Source organism: Oreochromis niloticus, linkage group LG3, assembly GCF_001858045.2.
Source record: "Oreochromis niloticus isolate F11D_XX linkage group LG3, O_niloticus_UMD_NMBU, whole genome shotgun sequence".
In the NCBI taxonomy this organism is placed as follows: Eukaryota; Metazoa; Chordata; class Actinopteri; order Cichliformes; family Cichlidae; genus Oreochromis; species Oreochromis niloticus.
The window spans coordinates 69,162,622-69,178,382 of record NC_031967.2 but is presented as its reverse complement, the minus strand read 5'-3'; the positions used below and the strand labels follow the sequence as shown (position 1 = coordinate 69,178,382).

The 15,761-nt window shown below is 39.8% G+C and overlaps 1 long non-coding RNA gene across 1 annotated transcript; it reads left to right on the top strand.

Moving 5' to 3' along the window:
- Positions 1–2,265: 2,265 nt before the first annotated feature.
- On the top strand, positions 2,266–9,041 carry LOC106097142 (uncharacterized). Its single transcript, XR_001223464.2, has 4 exons — positions 2,266–2,403; positions 4,750–4,836; positions 8,372–8,458; positions 8,596–9,041. It is a non-coding gene; the product is annotated as an uncharacterized LOC106097142 (long non-coding RNA).
- Positions 9,042–15,761: the final 6,720 nt, after the last annotated feature.

Genomic DNA, 15,761 nt, shown 5'->3' with positions numbered 1-15,761 from the left:
CCTCACTGATGAGCTGCTTGTATCCATGTTAGTATTTAAAGTCCAACATCTCCCTCTAGTGGCCATATATAAACCATGTGTGAGGATGGTGTTAATGTAAAATGTGAATCATAGTGTTCCAGTCAGTCATCAGTGTGTCTCTGCACAGCTGTAATTAAAATGTGTTCAGAGGGCCTCAATGTCTGAATGGTTCCAGTTCAGCTCCATAACAGCAGCGTCCCTGGTTTGATTCCTGTGTTTCAGCTCATATCTGCCTCTCTCACTGAGGGGGACGTCCACTACATGGACATGGATTTGTTCATCAACCAAACTACAGATCACTGAGAGCAGAGGAGATTTGGATTTTTTTTAGGTTCATAAGTTTTCTTATTATCTGTGTGAAAAGAAGAAAGAGAATAAAAAATGTTCCTTTATCTTAAATTCACTTAAGGTTTTGTGTATGAGGCACAATGGGAATCATTTTTTTATAATTATATAGCTGGTCTTTGTTTTTTGTTTTTTTGAGTAAAGGGATTGTAGTGTCTCTTTGGTTATTTTTTTTAAGATATTTTATTGTGCATGTCTTTACACAAAGTAAGTTTCAGTCCACCTACATGGTCTTTGAACCAATAGAAAGCTGGTGCTCAGAGGAAGAGGGTGGGCTTTACTTGGTGTCAGTGAGAGAAATGAAAAAAAGCTCAAATGAGTGAGAAGGACGATGAAGGAAACATCTGTGCTGTGTCTGCTCTGTAAGTAGAATCTCTGTGTTTGTTTGAATTCTTGTACTTTGACTGTCTGCTCTCCTGATAACTGATGATGGAGGAGAAGACATGAAAAACAAATCAGGCTGAATTCAAGTTCAAAACACCACGAGGACCAACTGCAGGTCTGAACTGACTCTTTATCTTTGCTCAGGAGTCGAGGAAACACAGCAGGCAGTGAAAAGCTCAAATCATTCACTCATTATATCAACACAGCTGCACAGTGAACACATGAATTTACTGTGTAATTTAAAGGTATTGGATATTTTGTATAGACTTAGAGTTTAGTTGGTCTATATAAAGTGCTGCTTTTTAAATAAGAACTGCGGTAGAGGAGCATAACAAATCCTAATTGTATTAATGGGGGCTATCACCAGCTGTATTTAAGGCTTACACATTCTTTCAATCTTTTGTCAAACTTTATTGAATATAGAAAATGAGCAAGTATAACAGAGAGACAAGTTTGTGTGTTTGTCAGCTGTTTGTGTGGAGTTGTTCTGTATGTTCACCTCAAATCAACCTGAGTGTCATTTCTCTTTAGTTCTGATCTCACTGCTGAGCTGCACAACAAACCAAGGTCAGTAACCTTCTTCTGTCACAGTTTAAACCTGAGAAATGCTCACTGATATGACCTGATTGGGTTCATGTTTGCAGAATGGATCTAAGATATAAAACTGGTATCCAGTAAGGGTCATCGGTAGACACCCCCATGCTCAAAACCAACCCCTGCAATAGCCCAGCTACGTCAGACACACATGTTGTATGTGACAAACAAATTTTGAATTTAATTATTGTTTTTATTTAACCCTCACAGCTCGTCTGACTGTGAGTCCCAGCAGCTCTCAGTTCTTTGAAGGAGACTTTGTGTCTCTGAGCTGTGAGGAGGACGACAGCTCTGCTGGATGGACTCTGAGGAGAAACACAAGCAAACAACAGAGGACTCAGTGTGGAACAGATGGGTTTGGACAACCAGCTGGTTCCTCTTGTAAGATCACACTTTTCCCATCTGACAGTGGAGTTTACTGGTGTGAGTCCAGAGAGGGTCCCATCAGTAACATGGTTAACCTGACAGTCACTGGTAAGCTGAGTGTGTGGAGTTAGTGTTGATGAAGCTGTGTGTAAATGGATGAAATGCTGTAGTTTGTCTCTGTGTTGAGGTGGATCAGTGATCCTGCAGAGTCCTGTCCTCCCTGTGATGGAGGGAGATGACGTCACTCTGCTCTGTAAAACAAAGACCACTCCCTCCAACCTCCCAGCTGCTTTCTATAAAGATGGCTCCCTCATCAGGAAGCAGCCTACAGGTCATATGACCATCCAGCATGTTTCCAGGTCTGATGAAGGCCTCTACAAGTGTGACATCAGCGGTCATGGAGAGTCTCCATCCAGCTGGATCACTGTCACAGGTGACACACTCACCTGTCTGTGTTTCTGCAGCTTTCAACATTCACAATGTGACGACAACTTAATGACTGTGTTTGCTTTATTTTAGAGGAACACACCACCACACCTCCACCTACATCCACACCTCCAACTACATCCACACGTCCATCACTCTCTCCTGCTGTTCTCTCTGTTTTGTCATGTGTTGGATCAGTCTGTGTTGTGGTTCTACTGGTGTTACTGGTTCTGCTGGTGAGACGTTGGGTTCACAGGAAACCTGAAGGTGAGTGTCGTGTGGTTCTCCATAAACTTTTCCCAAACAAATGTAGGTGTAGTCAGAAAAGGTTCTGAGAGTGTTCTTGTGCACAAGATTATAACTGAACAAATGACTATTTACAAAAAGAGTAAACAAGAAAATTCAAAAAGAAACAAATGTCTTTTTACAAAGCTAAATTGGCTGACCCAGCCTACAAGTTACCCTCACCAACACCATCTAATAGTCTGCCAGGTAGGCCCCATAGCCTACTTTCAGAAAGCCTGTTCTGTACATTAATTTTTTTTTTGGTTTCCCCCCCTTTATTATTAGACAATGTAAGTTGTCTGTAAATAGTCCTATGAATATATATATGATTATTATGGAAAATATTGCTAAAATTGAGAAGAGATAAGTCCTGTTTTGTGAGAAAAGCCATCTTGATAGATAAATATGATGGCTATTGAGAGGGGCAGTGGGGTAAAAAGGGAATGTTGGATAATCATGCAGGACTGCACAGAATAAAAGAGGCTTTCTTGAAAGGCTTTCTAGGGCCTTGGTGCCCCTTGAACTTTAAGACAATTTCTTTCTGAGGCTACTGTCTATATAGCTGAAAGTATACATGCTCTGTCTAGTCAACACACAATTTAAAGGATCAATCTGTAATGAATTTACAAATGCAAATGCATTTGATTTCACACAGATCGTAACAGATTTATGTCTATCCCAGGGGTCGGCAACCCGCGGCTCCGCGTGGTTTGGGAAGATAAATTAGAAGTATTTAGCTGAAGTGTATTTTATTTATGTTAGTTCTTTTTAACTCGTAGTTCTAAATTGGAAGATTATTGTGATATTGAAATATAAAAATAAAATTATATTCTATTATTTTTTTCATCGCTCAAAATAAGCGTCACACTCGCGGAAGCCGGTATTCCCGGCGAAACACCGTGCATTTATCGAGACTTTCAACCCCAGGTAGGCCAATTATGGATCTTCGGATCCACATTATGTCAGCAGCTCCACCGTGAACTATGTTAAAGACAAACACTGCTCACGCCTCACAGACGACAGATGACAGCTTACAGTCCTGCATAAAGATGAAACTGACTTCGTACAGCCCCGATTTGCAGACGCTGTGCACAGAGGTTAAGGAGCAGAAGTTCCATTGTAAACATATCACGGCAGACCCGACGATGTTTGCGTGAACACGCTTTTCAGCATCTCTTTATTGACCACGTTTCACACACGGTTGCTGTACGCATACAGCCGGCTGTAGCTTTTCAGCTCACAGCCCGACACACACCAACACAACAGCACAGATAGCGCAGACGTTAAGGCGACGATGCGTGATTGCGGGTGCCGCTCAGGTGCGTCCGCCTCCCCTGCAGCGGCGCTGCAGACCACGCCCCACCACACACATTAACCAGGTAAAATACATATTTAAGCACATTTTTGTGAATTGTGCTTTTTTTTCCCAATTATTTTTTTAAAAGTCAGGTCAAGGCTCCAACAGCCCAAAGGTGATATAAGGGTGGCGGCTCACAACAGTTTTTGTTTGCTGGATCATTTTAGTTCAGGTTGGTGTCTTTGCTTTTGTTATATTTCTTTAAGAGTTCAAAATGTGTTAATTACATAAATAAAATGTTATTTTCTCTGTAGCACTTCATGGATTTCATAAGCAGCACACCTTAGTTGTTCACACAAAGGTAAAAAAAACAATATATACAGTGTTATCTTCGTTTTAGATGTCAAAAAGTATTTGCGGCTCCAAGTGTTTTCTTTTGCGTGGAAACCGGGTCCAATGCTTTATGCTTGGTAACACAGATTGGTAGGTTGATGTGAATACTGAGATATATGTAGCCCAGATTTGGTGAAGAGGATTTGTCATAATAGAAAATATTCTGGCAACTGTGTCTGTACACTATTCCAGTCAGCGAGGTGATGGATGGAGGTTTTCCCCATCCCACTTACGCTCCCGTGCAGTCCTCCAAGATTCTGACTGTGCATTGCTTGTTGACAGATAATGTAAACAACATCTGAAAGTTGACTGGTCAATAACTAATATGCTTAAGGCCCCTGTTGTTGTGATTTGGTGCTATAGAAATAAAATTGAATTGAACTGAATTCAGGTAGGCTGGAATAGAAAAGGGAGTGAACCACGAAAAAAAATCATTAACAGATCACACCGGAGCCTGGGGAACTAAGGCCCAAGAAGGAAGGGATTTGGTGGTGTTCAGCAAATGCAGAGGCCAGCGTGTGGGGATCCACTCCCAGAGTGGTCATTTTTTTTTGTTTGTTTGTTTGTTTTTATTTTAAAGAGTTTATTACATTTTTTCCAGTAAATTGTTTACTGTCAAATTTGGTTCATTTTGGCAGATCAAGATGAAACCGCCAAAGATGACATCGCATACAGTGAAATCAATTTAATACATAATCAACAACAACCAACCAGCCAAAGCAGAGGTAATATATTATTATTATTATTACTACTATTACTATTATTATTGTTATTATTTGTAGTAGTTTGTAGTTCTGACTGTTATGGAACGACTGTGTGCAGGCAGGAAAAGGACCCAAGGTGCAGACACTCGGAGGCAAAACTTGATCTCAAAACAGCTTTAATGCAAAACTCAAATGTAACATAACTGGATATATCAAAATAAACTTACATGGGAAGACTGATAGAACACACATCATGGCATAAGGGTAGATCGCAACACGGACACAGAGAAACACAGAGCTTAAATACACAGAGGAAGCCAAACAGGGAATGGTGGCGTTTATCAATATGCGTACTTGTGCGTACTTGCGTTCTCGTGTACTCGTGATACGTCATCAGTCGGAGACCAAGTACTGTTCCAATTCGAAGTACACATCAAGCCGAGAACGCGAAAAAGTCCCGGATGTGTTCTCGATCTGCCCGTTTTATCGAGCATGCATCAGTGTGGACTTGGGACAGCTATATATCCCAGAATGCATTTCGTCCAAAACTTAACAGCGGACTCCCGGCACATCGTTTTTAACCCCCCCCCCCCCCCCGCTCGCGGACTTCTCACTACTCAGGTTAAAGAAACCCCAGCAGCTGTCTATAGTATTGAGTGTCCACTAGAATAGAAATAAAAGCGTTCTAACATCTCACCTGCTTGTTTTTATTAAGGTATGTACACGTATGTACATGTACACTATTTTTATTAATAGAGGTTTCACTACTGAGGTTAAAAATGATATATAAGTCACTTAGATCACTTCTAAATGTTAATGTTTGGTTTATTTCAGTGTTTTATTTGTTCCTGAGTAAACTGGTTTGGCTGTGATTAAAGTTAAGCTTTATAACATGTTACTCACAGTTAAATTAGGAGGGGACGGCAGTAAAAACTCCGGACCTGTGACATCATCACGTACGCTGGTGTTCCAGTTGTACATATCGTGAGTCCGTGCTCGCGTTCTCGGCCAGTACGTACTCACCAAGAACGCGAGTACGTACTCGCATACTTGAGAATTGAGAAACGACCACTGTAACAGGAGGGAAACACAGCTGGGGCAAATCAGGCCTAACGAGACAAAGGAAACAAAACCAGATGCATTTACATGAGACACGGACTTTCAAAGTAAAACAGGAAACATAACACAGAGACGCGAACTTGACAAGGGGATACAGCAGACAGGGGAGACAGAGCAACTAGAGAACACAGACACATAAACCACAAGACAGAGCTCTAACAAAGAAACCAAAGACTAGAAATGATAAATAATATGATAAACTCAAAACCCTGGGTCAACGACCCAGGCATCCTAACACTGACAGGAGCTTGGGTTTGAAAAATGTTTGAAAAAAAATGTTGTTTGTGAGGGAAGCTGTGTTTTATATAAAACTGAATTTGAATTTAATTTGAGATCATCAGTGGAAATATGTGGTAATAATTATGGGTAAACATATTAGCCAAACATGTTGTTGTACTGTATAGTGTCACGTTATCAGCTAACAGCTAGCTTGGTCATTTAGTTGTATCCATAGACTGTGGATGACATTTTCTTTTCACTGTCTACATCCTGACAGCATTAATGCTGGAGATCATCAGCAAAGTGATAACCAATGTTAGTGCTGACAAACTGGCAGTTAAACAACATCTTCCTGATAACAGTAAGGTCCCTTCTCACAACATGACAGATAGGAATAGGAAATGCTAATATATGTGCAGCCTACAGAATGCACTTCATTCAAATGGATACATTCCAGATAGGTTCTATGATCTGTTAGAAATTCCAGCCAGGAACATTTTCCCTTTGCAAACAGGTCATTTAGTTAGTAGTTGTATCTTGTTGCTGAGTGTGAATTTGCAATGTACATTTTTACATTTTTGTTATATTACATTACATTTCTGGTCAGGTAAAAGTGAAGAAACACAGTTCATATGATGCAGGCCAATTTTGTTATTAAACTATTTTAAACATGTCAATCCACAACTGGTCCATTTTTTTCTATACCTAAGCACTTTTAATCTAACATGAACAGACACATTAGGGGAAACTTAGGGTTCAGTAGCTTACCCAAGGATACTTCATGCAGGTTGGAGGATTCACAGATTGAACCACTGACTTTGTGATTAGTACATGAGCTGCTCTGCCTCTTAATTCAAAGCCGCCTCAATTACTAAACACTGGGCTTCTCTCTTCTCTCTATTAGTAAATTATGTGATAACTGATTACAATATTGATTTATTTTGTTGCTCAGAAACCATTAGTTATGTAAGTTTAAATGAATCAACACCACCAACTCATATTAACTGTCAGAGGTACAGGATTAAGGGCTTTATGTTGTTTATAAACTAAAGACCAATACAGGGTTATAGAAGTTATTAATTTGAATGCCTTGTATATGTTACCTAGAAAATACAAAAACTGTTTCAGTTCTTGTTGTTTAGTATTGTACTCTGTTCCTTAACAGGAGCACATGTTTATGTTGTGGTGCTGTCTCGGTCAACACACCTCTGAAACTTAGCCTGGGGTGGTAGTGGAAAGGGAAGCCTTTTTTTTTTTTTAAAGAATGGAGATCGTGATCTGTGTGCATCAGATAACAGTCCTCACCATAACTTGGAAGGTCCACACCTGAGTACTGGAGAGAAGAGTCTGTTTTAGTCAAACCTTGGATTCAAGAGGAGTAATGTGATTCTTTGTCCTGGTTTATTAACCCTTTAAAAACGGTCGGAGCAGGCACGCTCCGTTTTGCGTAACTATTTTTAAATCCCTGTAAGTCCATGTAGTTACTATGGACCTAATGCATACATATTATTAAAATTTGGACTATAACAGTTGTATTGATGTATAGCAACTTGAAATGCTCCCAAAAATGGCACTACAGCATGTAAAAATATAAAGATAAGCTCTGGCGGCCTTGGTTCTATGGTAGCTCTTAAAGGGTTAAACACTGGACCAGCTCTTTGTCCTCCTGAGACTTTACCAGGGCTTGAAGGAATCTTTTTGCCAGTTCAACAGTGGGACTTGTGGATGTGTTTCAGGAGGATGTAAGACATCTAAAGAAAATGACAGAATAGACCTTTTATTTTAGATTCTGTGTAAAAACCACAGCAGCTACTTCCTTTTACTGATTCCTGATAGTAGAAGTCTGATACTGATGACACTACTCACCACTGTCTTCTGTTTTGGGCAGTAACAGTGTTCGTGTTGTGAGAACAAGTTTGCTTTTTGCTCTGTGGTAAAATGTGTCAGCCTGCACTGAAAAAGGACAACTTTGTGGTCGTCTGTCTTCCTTTATATACAACCCCCCCCCCCCAAAGTTCTTTGTGGTTACTGTGTTTCGCAGAAGAGCTGCTAAGAAGGGGAGAAAAAAACTATGAAAACCTGCTGCTCTTTATAAAATGGATCACTTAATCTCTTCATGAAGAATAGGACAGATATTTCGCCATAGCTGCACTATAGAAAATAACAGTAGCCTAATGTTTTATGTGTAATTACTTAATTTCTGTTTTTTACTCTGCAGAGAGTGATCCAGCTACAATTTACTCAGAAGTCAGAACAGGCGATGTCTGCAATGAACAAAAAAACGCTAGACCAAAGAGGCCCAAAGGTACAGCAGCGCTTTAACGTCAGCTTTGAACAGAGCTGAGAAAACCACATTTTGTCTGAAGCTCAGTAAATCTAATCTCTGTCAAAAAGGAAACTGTTGTTTGAACTGTGTGTGTTTGTGTTCAAACTTTAAACCAGAGACAGACGCCATCTACTCTTTACTGAAGTCCAACTGACGTCCAGCTGCTGGTCTCTAACTGGTCCCCCCAGCACCTCAGACCAGAGGACATAAACACAGAATCATCACGCTCTGGTGGTGTTCAGTATGATAGTGCATACTGCAGCAGTGCACTAGATTCTCTAAGTAGCTACATATCATTCTTCCTGTTTTCTCATAATGAATGACAATAAGGAATCCTCCATCTGTCATCTTTTTTTCTCGCTGAATTAGACTCATGAGGTTTAAAAAATCACATCCTATTTTTAACTGGAGCTCTAAAATTGTTAGAGGTTACACTGTTACCGCATTGTTTTGTAACAGCTGTTACAAAATCTACATTAACAAATAATATAAATATGTTCATGTGATTTCTATCTTTCGTAACTTTACTGTTATTTATAATGTATTCATGTTTCATCTCCTGCAGCAGTGATTTAACTTCCTTGTAGGACTAATAAATATTTGCTCTTGTCTGTTTTTCTCTCACGGGTTTAAAAAGACATGAAATGGAAAACTTGACTTGTTAGTTGTGGCTAACTGATACACATCTCTCTTCAGTACAGAAAAAAACTGAACAACCACAGACTCCAAACAGCGTTGAGTGGCTGAAAACTGCACAGAAAAAACCCTTCAGTACAGGATGTGCACGTTTGAGACCAAAGAGTTGAATTTACATATTTATTTTTATGTCACCCAGAAACCAACCAGTACCAGCTCATGCGGAAAAAAGACTTCATGTTTGTTAATTAATTGTTAATTTTTTCTAAAGAAAAACAGAAAAGTCATAGCAGCTTCTCAGCACAGAGATGAAGCATTCTAGTTTCCAAACAAAACACCAAGCATGGTGTCAGCCGGCGAGACACGGTCTCAAATCATATTTAAAGTCTGCTTCCATCTACTAGTTAGCCTGAATATTACAGCAGAGCAGCTGTTTTATAAGCTGTAAACAAGATGAGAAGCCACAAAGTGGTCTGAGCTAATTTTTAAACAGCACTCAAAAACAGTTTGTCTTCAGACTGCAGAGTAACTGTACAAGTGTTGAGTGGGTTTGCTTACCTTTGTCTCACGTTGAGGCAGCACACTGTCCTAAATTTAACAGCAGGAAATAAAAGAGATGAGCTCTGCAAACACATGAATAAGAAGACCTAAACTAAACTTGTCACCACAGATATTTAGTATAACAGGCCACTACAAAAGCCATCTAAGTCTTTAAGATGGGGCTCCTGTCACATGAGTTCACTGCTGGTAACATTAAACTGGGGCCTCTGGAAACACTTACCTTCACAAACAGGAGCCACCACACAACTCAGGACTTGAATGTGAGACTGAAACAGACGTGGGTCATAGAAAAAATGTTCAAACATTTACATTTTGTATGATTTATAAAGCTTCTGCTGTTTTCTTCCTGTTAAAAAGGACTTCTTCCTTTCCATAGGCACCAACTGCTGCTCACTGCTGGGATTGTCTGATAGTTGTGGTTTTCCCTTCTTCCCTTTAATGTTTGTACTTTGTTTATATATATATACAGATGCCTGGAGTCAGCTGAATTATTGATATATAAATAAGACCAAATTAACATGAATACTTAGATTTTCTTCGATATGAAGTGCACTCGTTTATATTCTATGAAGCCATAGGCACTGGGGGACACATTAAGCCGGGGGTTGGAAAGATTTTCAGCATCAGCCACTCAATTTTTCACATTCTGATGAACTCTTTGTACAGTGAACTAAGAAGTCATAACAATTAAATACAGAAGTGATGAGTGAGCAGCTCCCTTGCTTGAATGGGAACTGTTATAGATCACCTGACTGAAGATGTGACCCATGCACCAAGAGCTCCCTGCTGTGCCATCCTGGTTTTGAATCCTGGCTGGCTCTTTCCTGCAGATTTTTCCCTCTACTTTACCGTCCTAGCCAACAAAGATAAAAACAAAATTTACTCTGGAAAAAACATCTGCAGCTATAATTTAATTTATAGGGAAAATGTATAGTGCATAAATAAATGTCGGCTTTTGGTTTACAAGTTAAAATCATGACCGAACTCTTATATGCCACATAGCTTTAAAACCAGAAATGGATCAAGGGTGCTTAGGACTTCTCCTTTCTGCACATTGCTACAACTTCCTCATAGACGTTCTGCTTTCAGTTGTGATATTTCATAATCAAGTATATCTTTAGTGGTATTGTGCAATACTAGAAAATTTGAAACAGATCCAATACAGAGTAAATACAGGACCAGTATGACTGATAAAACTACAGATACTGATACGTTTATCTTTGTGGCAGGATGAATGTTATTCCTTGGTTTAACCCACTTTCAGCCTGGCGCATTAGGGGGGCGCTAGTATAAATAGTGACCATTTGAGCATCCCTGGATCGCTTACCTGTGATCTCCCCTTTGGTCACCTGACTTCCCTTTGGTGTTGCCGAGATCATTTGCGGGTTACACTTCTGAAGCCTCCATCGCGGCTGGTAGGTGTTTGGTAGTGTGTACATTACCTTACTTGGTGGTAGTGATGGGTAGATGAGGCCTCGTGAAGCGTTTCAGCACATTCCCCAAACTGTATCGATACCAGTGTTGGTCAAGTTACTTGAAAAAAGTAATCAGTTACTAATTACTGATTACTTCCCCCAAAAAGTAATCCCGTTACTTTACTGATTACTTATTTTCAAAAGTAATTAATTACTTAGTTACTTAGTTACTTTTTAAAAACACGATTTACAACCTGAATAGGTGATAAAGCAATAGATCTTTCAGCCCAATTCTACTTTTTCTGCATAATCCATCATACAAAATGTAATCAAATGGAAAAGTCTCTTTTTAAAACTTGTTTTATTAGTTTTAATCTTTTAACTTTATGCATCAAGCAAAAATTAAATTATATGCAACATTCTCTGACTGGAAGAAATTTGTTTAACATTTAAACCTATTTTCTGCACATTCCAGCACATAAAATAAAATATTTTTTGTGTTTACACTCACTCTTTCAAATAGATGCAAGTAAAACACAGCAGAAAATAAATAAAGTCAAAGACTAGCGGTCCTGTTGCTCTATTTTCACCTGTAAAGCAGGACTGGGGTAGGCGGAGGTTTACCCTGGTGCAGGTGTGCTGCAGCGGTCAGTGGAAGAATCCGCGAGTTTCTCTGTGAATTTCACATTACGTAGTAGCTACTCGGTGCTTGCTTGGAAGTTTAGGGGGTTTTTTTCGCTGTAAAAAGAAGTTTTCTTCCCTCGCACAACAGACACTAATGTTTTTGTCACTTTTTATGGAATCAAACTCAAAATAAGGTCAGTACTTCCACGCTTTAAACGCTGCATGCTACACTCTGTCCCGCACTCGATATATTATGATCTGCAGACAGCTGTTGTCACGAACGTCGCACTCGCTTACGTCACTGTCATGAGACGTTCTCGCAAAAAATCACGGTTTTAGTAACGCAGTAACGCAGCGTTCCTACGTGAAAGTAACGGTAATCTAATTACCGTTTTTGCAATAGTAATCCCTTACATTACTCGTTACTTGAAAAAAGTAATCAGATTACAGTAACGCGTTACTGCCCATCTCTGATTGATACTGTGTCGACACAGTATTGCTGTTTTGCTCCATACTGACACCTGCTGGACCTTAAATATCATTGCAGGGAACTTACTTGAGACTCACAACAGACACTGATTCAATGACATAGTCATACGTGTATACACTGTAAGGTATTGTACTTTCCATGGAATCATTTTATATGTTTTACATTGCAAATATTGCAGACATCTTTAAAATATATTGTGAATGACATAAAGTAAAAATTAAAATGAAAGTATTGTGAATATAATATTACCCATTTAAATTTAATTGATTCAGAGTTTATTATAAATTTCTATTCAGAAAAATAAGTTTATCCAATGTTTTTGCATTCAGTCTATTGCGGGGGGTTTTTCACACCATTTCCCCAGCTTTGGAAAACTCACAGGCACAGATGAAGCTGGGGTACACAAAAACTGTAAAGTCAGGTGGAAAAGGTTCTGATAAGATGTCTTCCTATTCCCCCAGTACGTTAAAGGATCCTCTGATCTTGGAATGTTTCTCTCCGACACTCTCCACAATACTAAGAGGTTGGCAGTCCTTTATAATAAACTTCAGGACTGCCTGGCCCAGAACAGTCTTCCTAGATGCTTGATTTCAAAATAATAAAACACATATTAATAAATAAAAAAAAAAGTGTTGATAAAGCTGTTCAGTGTCAATATAGGCCGACCTGTGTTCATTCTCAGTGTGTTTGTCTCCTCATTTTCATGTTTGGCTCTCTAATGCCTCTGTAACACTGAGGAGGTGCTTTTGTTTGTAAGAAAGCTCCGCAGAACAGATGCGACATTTATCCTGCATAAAATGAAATAAATAATTTACACTGCAAGTCACATTGTTGTTTTTCCTATTCTGATAGATTACACTGAAACAAAGACAGACAAACTATTTGCAGTTAAAAGATCAAAATGATCCCACACAGCAGAAACATCTCCATTTTGTTATGGAAAGATGTGTATTTTTATTTATCTTTGTGAGAGTCAATTTGTGGGGTTTTTTTGGTGGCGACTCATTCCGTTGACAGATGCGGATGCGGTACCTTTTAAACACAGTTTGGCGCGTTGGTAATGAGCGATACAGCAGCTGTATCGATCACGTGACTTTTTCTTAAAGCGACGCACGCACCGATACAGGCTTCGCTAGGTGAGCTTGATACATGCGCCGGTGCGTCAGTGTTGCTGGACCCATCACTACTTGGTGGTAAACGGCTATTGTTTGTAGGTCGTAGCTGTAGAAGCCATTCTGCTCATGTTTTATGACGCGGCTTACTCGGTACGTAATCCACGTTTGTTACAATCTCTGCCTTTTATTGTTCTTTTATAGTAATTACTTATTATTCTTTGCAGGAAGTGTGGGCCTTAGTTTTACGCCACGCTACGCAAACCGAGGTGCTGCTGCTTTGATTTGCTTTACTTTTACTGTCTGTTCCGGCTGCGAGGTTTCTTTCCTACTGCTGCCAGCCTTTAAAGTGGACGTCGGCGTGGACAACGGCCATATGCATGCCACGCGAGTCGGCTGGCGTGCATATTGCTTGACTGACTGGAAGATTAACTTATAGCCGTGCAGACGGCCAGTTGGAGTAATACGGCGATTCCGTTTGCTCCATATTTTAAAGTTTTATTTAGGCTGGATGTTTGTTCTTTTTTTGTTGTTTTGATTTGTAGTTTGGGTTTTTGTTACGCCACTGGTGGGAGGCCCTTTTTCTAGCTGCGGATCACCAGTGTGTTCCTGCAATTGGGCTATCCCCAGCGTGTGAATATTAGTTTTGTTGTAATATATTAAATTTTCTTTGTTTCTTTTATTCAGATGCGGAGCGCCGACGTGGAGGTAGTCTCCTCCACGTCGGCGGTGGGATCCTGAGTGTACACACCTGCCTTGCTTAGTTTATTAGTGTGAGTGTGTGATAGTGTGCTGCACTTGTGTCTTGGTGTGTTTTCTTTTGTTTTTTTGAGTTTGTGCATGGCATCCCTGCCCCTCCACTGGTAAGCCTCGGCTCTGGATACCCTTTGTTTGTTTTTTTGTTTTTTTTGTTTGTTTGTTTTTTAAGCCTATTGATACACTGATGTTTATGACTGTGCTTTTATACGTTGTTTTAATTAATAAATTGTTAACTTATTTTATCATTGAACCTCGACTGTGTTCTGAGTATAACAAACCTAACTGCCTTCTTGGTGATTAGTGTTACCTCCAGTATTCTCTGGGTGAAATTCCCAGGGTGGCGTTGTCTTGTAAACTGTGAAGCGCATTTACTTTATTTCCACCTCGTGCTGCCACATCTTGTTAAGGCAGATTATGTAGAGGAGAGCAGAATTTCATGGTCCTGGGTCGTTGGGTTTATAAAGTGATTTGTGCTGCATCTAATTGTTTAGCCCTTTGGTGTCATCTTTCCTGTTTTATCTCTAGAGCTCATTTCTCTCCTCTTTATAGAGAAGAACCCAGATCCATGCCAATCAACTTCTCCCAGTACTCAACTCCAAATAGCTGCCAGCTGGATTACAGTGAAATCTCCACTAACACATGAGCGTGACCTTTAGCTCACCCAGAAACACAGAACAGAACAAAAGCATGCAATATTTGAAGCGGAGAACAATCCTAACCCACTGTTCAGTCGGACATTCTCTCAATTATTCCACCATGCCACTTTCTAAAACAAATTTAGTCAGCTTTGTCTCCATGTTTGTCCATGCTTTTCTCTGTCGAGTTCATTTGTAAGAGTCTCTGTCTTAGCATTATATTTCCTGTTTTATTGTGATAGCCTTGTGTACTTTGTGTTCCTCGATCTCGTTGTTTCCTGATTTGTTCCACTCGTTTGTCCCAACTGTGTATTTATTGTTTGGGTTTACACCTCACCTTTTGTATTTTTGTGGATTAAAGCAATAAAGTTGTTGTTTGAGTTAACTTCTTTTCTCTGCAGTGCTGCATTTGGCTTCACCTTTTCTCCAACACACAATGAATCCTGACACTGTTTGAATTCTTGTACTTTGACTGTCTGCTCTCCTGATAACTGATGATGGAGGAGAAGACATGAAAAACAAATCAGGCTGAATTCAAGTTCAAAACACCACGAGGACCAACTGCAGGTCTGAACTGACTCTTTATCTTTGCTCAGGAGTCGAGGAAACACAGCAGGCAGTGAAAAGATCAAATCATTCACTCATTATATCAACACAGCTGCACAGTGGACACATGACTTTACTGTGTTATTTAAAAGTAGTGGAGAGTTTGCTATATATTCAGTACATATTAATACAATAACAAATATTTGTTTGTGAAACAAAATGGTCAAAAATCTGAAACAGAAACTGTTGTGTGAATAATATTTTATAGCCACAGTGAGCTAAAGTTCCTCCACCTTAGCGAGAAATGATGGTTCATCCTGTAACATCACTGTTTTCCCATCAGACAGTGGAGTTTACTGGTGTGAGTCCAGAGAGGGTCCCATCAGTAACATGGGCCGTTTATCAATGCCCAAGTACGCGAGTACGTACTCGCGTTCTCGGTGAGTACGTACCCGCCGAGAACGCACGGGAGTACGTACCTGCCGAGAACGCGAGCACGGACTC